Source organism: Chiroxiphia lanceolata, chromosome 11 (genome assembly GCF_009829145.1).
Source record: "Chiroxiphia lanceolata isolate bChiLan1 chromosome 11, bChiLan1.pri, whole genome shotgun sequence".
NCBI lineage: Eukaryota > Metazoa > Chordata > Aves > Passeriformes > Pipridae > Chiroxiphia > Chiroxiphia lanceolata.
The window spans coordinates 21,075,541-21,081,495 of NC_045647.1; the positions used below are offsets into that span (position 1 = coordinate 21,075,541).

General features: G+C 45.1%; 1 protein-coding gene across 2 annotated transcripts in view; it reads left to right on the top strand.

The window, feature by feature from the left end:
• LOC116792417 (prophenin and tritrpticin precursor-like) overlaps positions 1-5,955 on the top strand; it is a 610,102-nt gene that overhangs the window by 547,237 nt on the left and 56,910 nt on the right. The gene's annotated exons all lie outside the window — the stretch shown is intronic.

Consider the following 5,955-nt stretch of genomic DNA (forward strand, 5'->3'; position numbering starts at 1 on the left):
AATTCCTGGAAGAGAACATAGCACAGCTAACCTGACAGAAATACCTAAAACACACAAGTGCTTTATTTTAGGTGTATTTTTTTAGTAGAATTTCTTTTTGTTTCCTCTTATTTGAAGAATCAAAGCCAAATCCTGTATTACTCTACAAAACTACATCTACTGCAGGATGAGGCTGATCATGAAAGTCAGGAGATGCTTAAATCAAGATCTCTGCTTGGAGTACTTCCTCAGCTAAACAAAATTTAAATGAAAGTTGTGTGGGTGATGTTAACTTGAAGCCATCACTTTTTTCAGATTATTAGATTTATTATTTTTACCATGTATATAAAAGCATAATTTTAGGAATATTAAAAAATCCCCTTTCTTTAGTGTTTTTGCAGTTGCTGAGATGTGAAATGAGCATCATGGTTCATGAGACACAGCCAGCTCAAACCAAGCACACAATTTATCAGTTCTGCTGGGAAATGACACACACAACTTGAGCTTTCATTTATTTCTTCAGATTTAGGCACAGGTCTTTGTAATGAGCAAAGAAAAAACACTCTGCCTTTAATAAGATGAATGGGGGAAATTAATTCAAACACTATTGAAATGTTGTGCCTGCAAAGTGGAAAATGCTTTTTCTCTACAGCTGCTCATTTCTGCTTCAAAACAATACATTCCTGAGGGTTTGACAAGGGATTGGGCTTTGGGAAATGTCCAGGGAAATGGCAAAGGCAAGGATGGCTCAGGTGGTCTGTGATTCAGCAGTGGTATCCAAGGCTGGAATCAATTCATTTAATCACTGACATTAGGATTTTTTCTAGTGAGGAAACAATCTGACAGGAGCTTACTCACCTTTGGATCCAGCTGGACTGAGCACGGGCAGCCTTCCCTTTGTGCAGGATCCTGGGATCCCCCATGAGCATCTTCCTCCTCCATCAGCTCACCATATGCTCTTGAATGATGATTTTCTCATTTTACTGGCTAATATTCCTTTATATCCACTCCAGCAGCAGAGAAGAACATTTTTATTTAATGACTCATCCTATATCTTGTCCTTGCCATCTTTCTGGTAGTCCCATGTCTCTCCTGATGCCTCAGCCCTTACACCAGGCTCCAGAAGTGCCTTTGAAGATAGCCCTGCCAGGTTTGAGATACCTCTGTTGTCCTTCCACACTTGAGTTTGGAAGAGCAGCAATTTTTCAGCCCAATGAGAAATACGTGCTGAGTGTCCTAATTAGGCTTTTAAGCATCCCAGGTGTTTATAGCCCTGAATTTCCACAGCATTTCAGTAGTTTTTAAAGATGTCTTTGATTGTGTGGTAACCCCTCTGCTATACCAATCTGTAAATTTTCAGAATAGTTTGCATGTGTATTTTATACCTAAAGGTGGAGGAAACTTTGTTTCTACTCTTTCTAATTTTTTTTCTATTCCTATGAGCTTTCTGAGCTATTGCAATATTTCATGACCCTGCTAACATACTTGCAAACTGCCAGCATAGCTTCATGCAAAAAAGATCTGTATATTAGCAGTGAATCACAGGGGACTTATCTTAAACAATTCCCCCGACTGTGTGGATTTGAAATAATTTAAAGAAAAAGTTGGAAGAAAAACACTTGCATTTTGAGTCATCTGTTTCTCTTCCCATATATGAAAAGGGGAGAAACAGATGCCTCATCTGGGTGAAGCAAATTACTGAACCAAAGCATTATTAATAAAATGTTCCTGAGCTCACTGAGCTTCTTCCTTCTCCCCAGCATTAGAGTGTAATAAATTTATTTTGGCCAAGAGGTTCTCGACCCATCTCCCTTCAGAATTCATTAGTAATGCCAAGAGGTGCTTTATGCAGTTACTGCAAGGTCTTTTATAGCCACCCTTGTTCTCTCACTTATCACTGTCACCTGTGTGACATAAACCCAGCACTGCCCAGGCTGCTTTACTGCTCTTTATCTGCAAATGTCCCCCTGTGGAATCCCACAGCAACAGCCTGCTTTCCTGGACTGAGAAAGGTTCTCTGCCTTCACAGAGCAAAAATTGTACTTGATTTTAATACAATGCTTGTCCTGTTTTTTCTGCTTGAAAAATTAAAGCTTATTTGGCTGCAAAGAAAAAAATTCACATTTATAAATTTTATAATTTCACATTACTTTAAAATGCGTAAAATATGAGATAATTTAATGCTTCCTTTAATCTAACATGACAGAGCTAATGGACAATTTGCCTAGAAAGTGCCACCTCATGTTGTGAGGAATTTCTTCACTGACAATCTGTATTTGTTCTTTTCAGGTGGTTTTTAAATCAACCACAGTACAGTCATTCTGGATGCACAACAGCTTGGACAAATGTATTCTACCGTGACAGTGTTAATATGTGTGTTTCAAACCCACTACCTTGCTTCCACAGCATGTAACCAGGAGCAGAGTGGAAATACCAGTTCTGCTCTCACCTTTCCAGGATTTCATTGTGAGGCAGGGGTTTTTTTAATTTTTAAATATTCGGAGACGGGAGGTGATGCAATGAGCCATCATCACATGCCTGTGGGAAGGCAACTTGAATGTCAAGTGCAAAACTTTCATACCATCTGTCTGTTGAAAAGGAGTCTCTGGAGAACAACGATTGCATAGACAGGGAGGAGCTGTGTGTTCCTGCAATTGCAGCAAAGAGTGATGAATATTTTTATAAAGTAATTTAGACCTACAGTAGCACTTTTTCAGTAAGTAAAACATCCGTGTGTTCAAGGAGCTAAATTTATCATGTGATTATATTATTGAATGCCAGTTTTTAAGCAGCTACATGGAAAAATATGGAAGAGTAAAAAGGAAAACTGAAGGGTAATTGTATGATCCTCATTTACTGACTCTGTCTCCCTTGTATTAATTCCTTCTCAGAAAGCACTTTGTGTGGAAATAAACTAAATAAACACTGTGGAGTCGTGTTGATCACAAAATGTGAGTTCTGAAGAGCTGTAATGGCTGAGGGATTCACTGGCCCAGGAAGGGAAGATGGAGTGATGTGAACATGTGGATGAATAGCTGAGTGTCAGAGACAGCAGAGATGAGCTGTAAATAAAAGCGGGGAAAGAAAAAGACTGGACATGTTGCTGAAGCAGAAGGGAAAAAGTACTTTTTTTAATTTTATGCAGACTGTGCAGTTCTGTGGCAGTGCAGCTTGAAGACATTACAGGTCACAGTGATGGGATTCGGTGTTACAGACACTTGCAGAGAGCTGCAGCTGCCAGGAGTGTGCTTCCAACTCTGCTCACACACAACAATGGGATTGCTGCATGGATGGGACAAAATATGTGGTGCGGCACCATTTTGTCAGTGCAGGAACATAAAGTATTCTCTCTGTGCAAGTGATGGTCTGCTTGTGGTTTCATATATGGGTATGATATCATCCACTGGGATTGGAAAACACCCAGGTGTTTGTTTAGGATATGCTCACAATCCCATTCTCATGCTCACTGAATGAACACACGGGGTGGAGTGTGCTGGCTGCTGCTTCAGTTCTTTTGAACTTCCTGATGAGGCATCTTTTCCCTGTTTCCCAACTGCCTAGCCTTGTTTTCACTGGATGATTTTCTTCAAGCAGCCTTTTACTGTGCTCTGTTTATCCTTTCTTTCAAAGTTGCCAGATCACCCCCTTTGTACAAACCAGAACCAGTCAGACTTGTCTCAGTAAAGGTGGCCTCAGCTTTGGCCCTTTCATCCTTAGCATATTCAGTCTGGGAGGAGTTGTGGAACCCACACCTCTTCTCCTGACCCCCAGGACAGTGTTGTCTGTCCAGAACTGAGATGTGGCACTGGTGGGGCATCCCTTGTCTTCAGCACTCCACCATTTCACCACAGTGCCAGACAGGGTCCCCTCAGTGACATCCTATGGGGAGGCCTCTGCTCAGTTAACCCCGTGTGTCATGAGCCTGAGCAGGCTTTTGCCCTTACTGTCCATGCCATCAACCACCTACAGATACCAGCACCTCAAGAGGCAGTGGCATGTTATCAGTGCACCCCACAGATTGCACAATGCTGGAGTCAGCTCAGTACTCCCCATTCCTTTCTTTTCTGATAGGACTAGATATCACCTTCTGCTTTTCCACCTTCCAAAACTAGAAGTAGGACAACATTACTTAACCAGAAGTAAACATGTGGAGATGAAAAGCTCAGGATTCATTATGCCTGTATTCCTGTAACCACACAGCTGTGCCAGTATTGGAATCTTGCAGAGAAGCAGGGTCCTGCAGGGAGCCTTTCACATCTATTGCCCTCATCAAAGGGCTGGCCAAGGGGGCTGGCTCTTCTCTCACAAATAAGGCACCCATGTTTCGTACAGAGACAGGGAGTTGGCACAGATTGTCAAAAATTACCCTTCAAGAGGCCGTCACAAAACAAGCACTCAGCAGTTTCATCTTGTCCCCAGTTAATAGTTGCAATTCATGGGATCAAGGAGTCTGTGAAAAGAAAAACCCTTCTGGCTGAGATGCTTAGTTCCCTCACAGTTCCACAGAGGTTTGGACTCGACACTGGCTGACTCCCCATCAGACCAGTACCATGTCTCACCTGCTCCCAGAGGTGCAGTGTGACACACATGTGTGGTACCTCTGGCTCAGTTTTACACACCTGTATGATCCCTCTGGCTCAATGTTACACATGTGTGTGACCCCTCTGGCTCAGCACCTGCCCAGCTCTGGCACACCCTGACACACCTGCAGTGCTCAAGACTGAGGGTCCCGAGGTGGGAAGACAGATAGACAGACACAAAAACCCAGCAGGGAGCAAAGCTGCCTCACCCTCAGTCCTTCCTGTTCCCCAGTTACAATACAGGCCCTGAGAGGCAACCAAAAAGGCAACTGATTTGGATTACAGGATTAAAGGATTTACATTTTACAAGTCACAAGTAAACTAAGCAAGATAAATGAGCTCATTAGGCCTGTGTTTACCTTTAGTACTTGCCCTTCTGGTAAATGCCATTTTGTTACATCCCGAGCATTGTGCAGTTCCTCACAGACCAAAGCAAACTGAGGGCAGCTTCAAGAGAGTAAAGGCAGCCTTTAAAACACTTGAAAGAAATATTTCAAACAAATGATTCAGAAGGCCCTTCTGTGTGGGTGAGCGGGTGAGAGCAGCACGGTGGGTGGTGATACAGCAGAGCTGAGCGGTGCCCTCTGTCAGGAGGGGAGCAGTGAATGTTTCTGAAGCAGATTTCAGTGTCGGGTGACAAGCTCAGTAATTTCACATGGCTTTGACACTTGGATTTGTAAAAAAGACAAAACCTGGTGCCAAAGGCATGGCAGGGAGGAGCAAAGGAGAAGTACAAATCCGAGTATCCTCGGTGCAGGGCAGCGTTCACCGCAAGGCACCGTCCTGGGGGTTTGTCTTGGCCGCTGTGGGACACTGAACGAGCGGGACCGCTCGGGTGAGGGCTGTCGGTGCTGCCATCCTCCTCCTCCCGAGCCAGACACTCGCATTAGGAGGAATTAGGCTTTGATGGAGCTTTTGTGGCCGTTCCATCAGCTCAGTGTGTTCAGCACATCCACCCGGTGCTCCCCCGCCTGCAGCAGGTCAGCCTGTTCCCACCCCGCCCTACACCGACGCTTCGGGTTCAGGAAGGCGATTCTAAGACATCCTATGCGCGTCAAAAAATATTATTCATTGTTATTTTATCATTATTATTACATTATCCGGTTCATCGTCTGTAGCTGCTGCTCGGTGACCGGGCAGAGCCGTGGCAGGTGGGGCGAGCGGACCCCTGGGCGGCTCCGTTCCCGTTCCTACAGCAATTCTGCCCAAAGCGGCGGCGGCACGGCCAGGCCCCGGGCGGGCTGAGGGAAGGAGGGCTGAGGGCGGGCAGAGGGCGGGCTGAGGGAAGGAGGGCTGAGGGCGGGCTGACGGAAAGAGGGCTGAGGACGGGCTGAGGGCGGCCCCGGCGCGCAGCGGTGCCGTCACGGTCGCGCCGTGAGGGAGCGCCGAGCCCGCC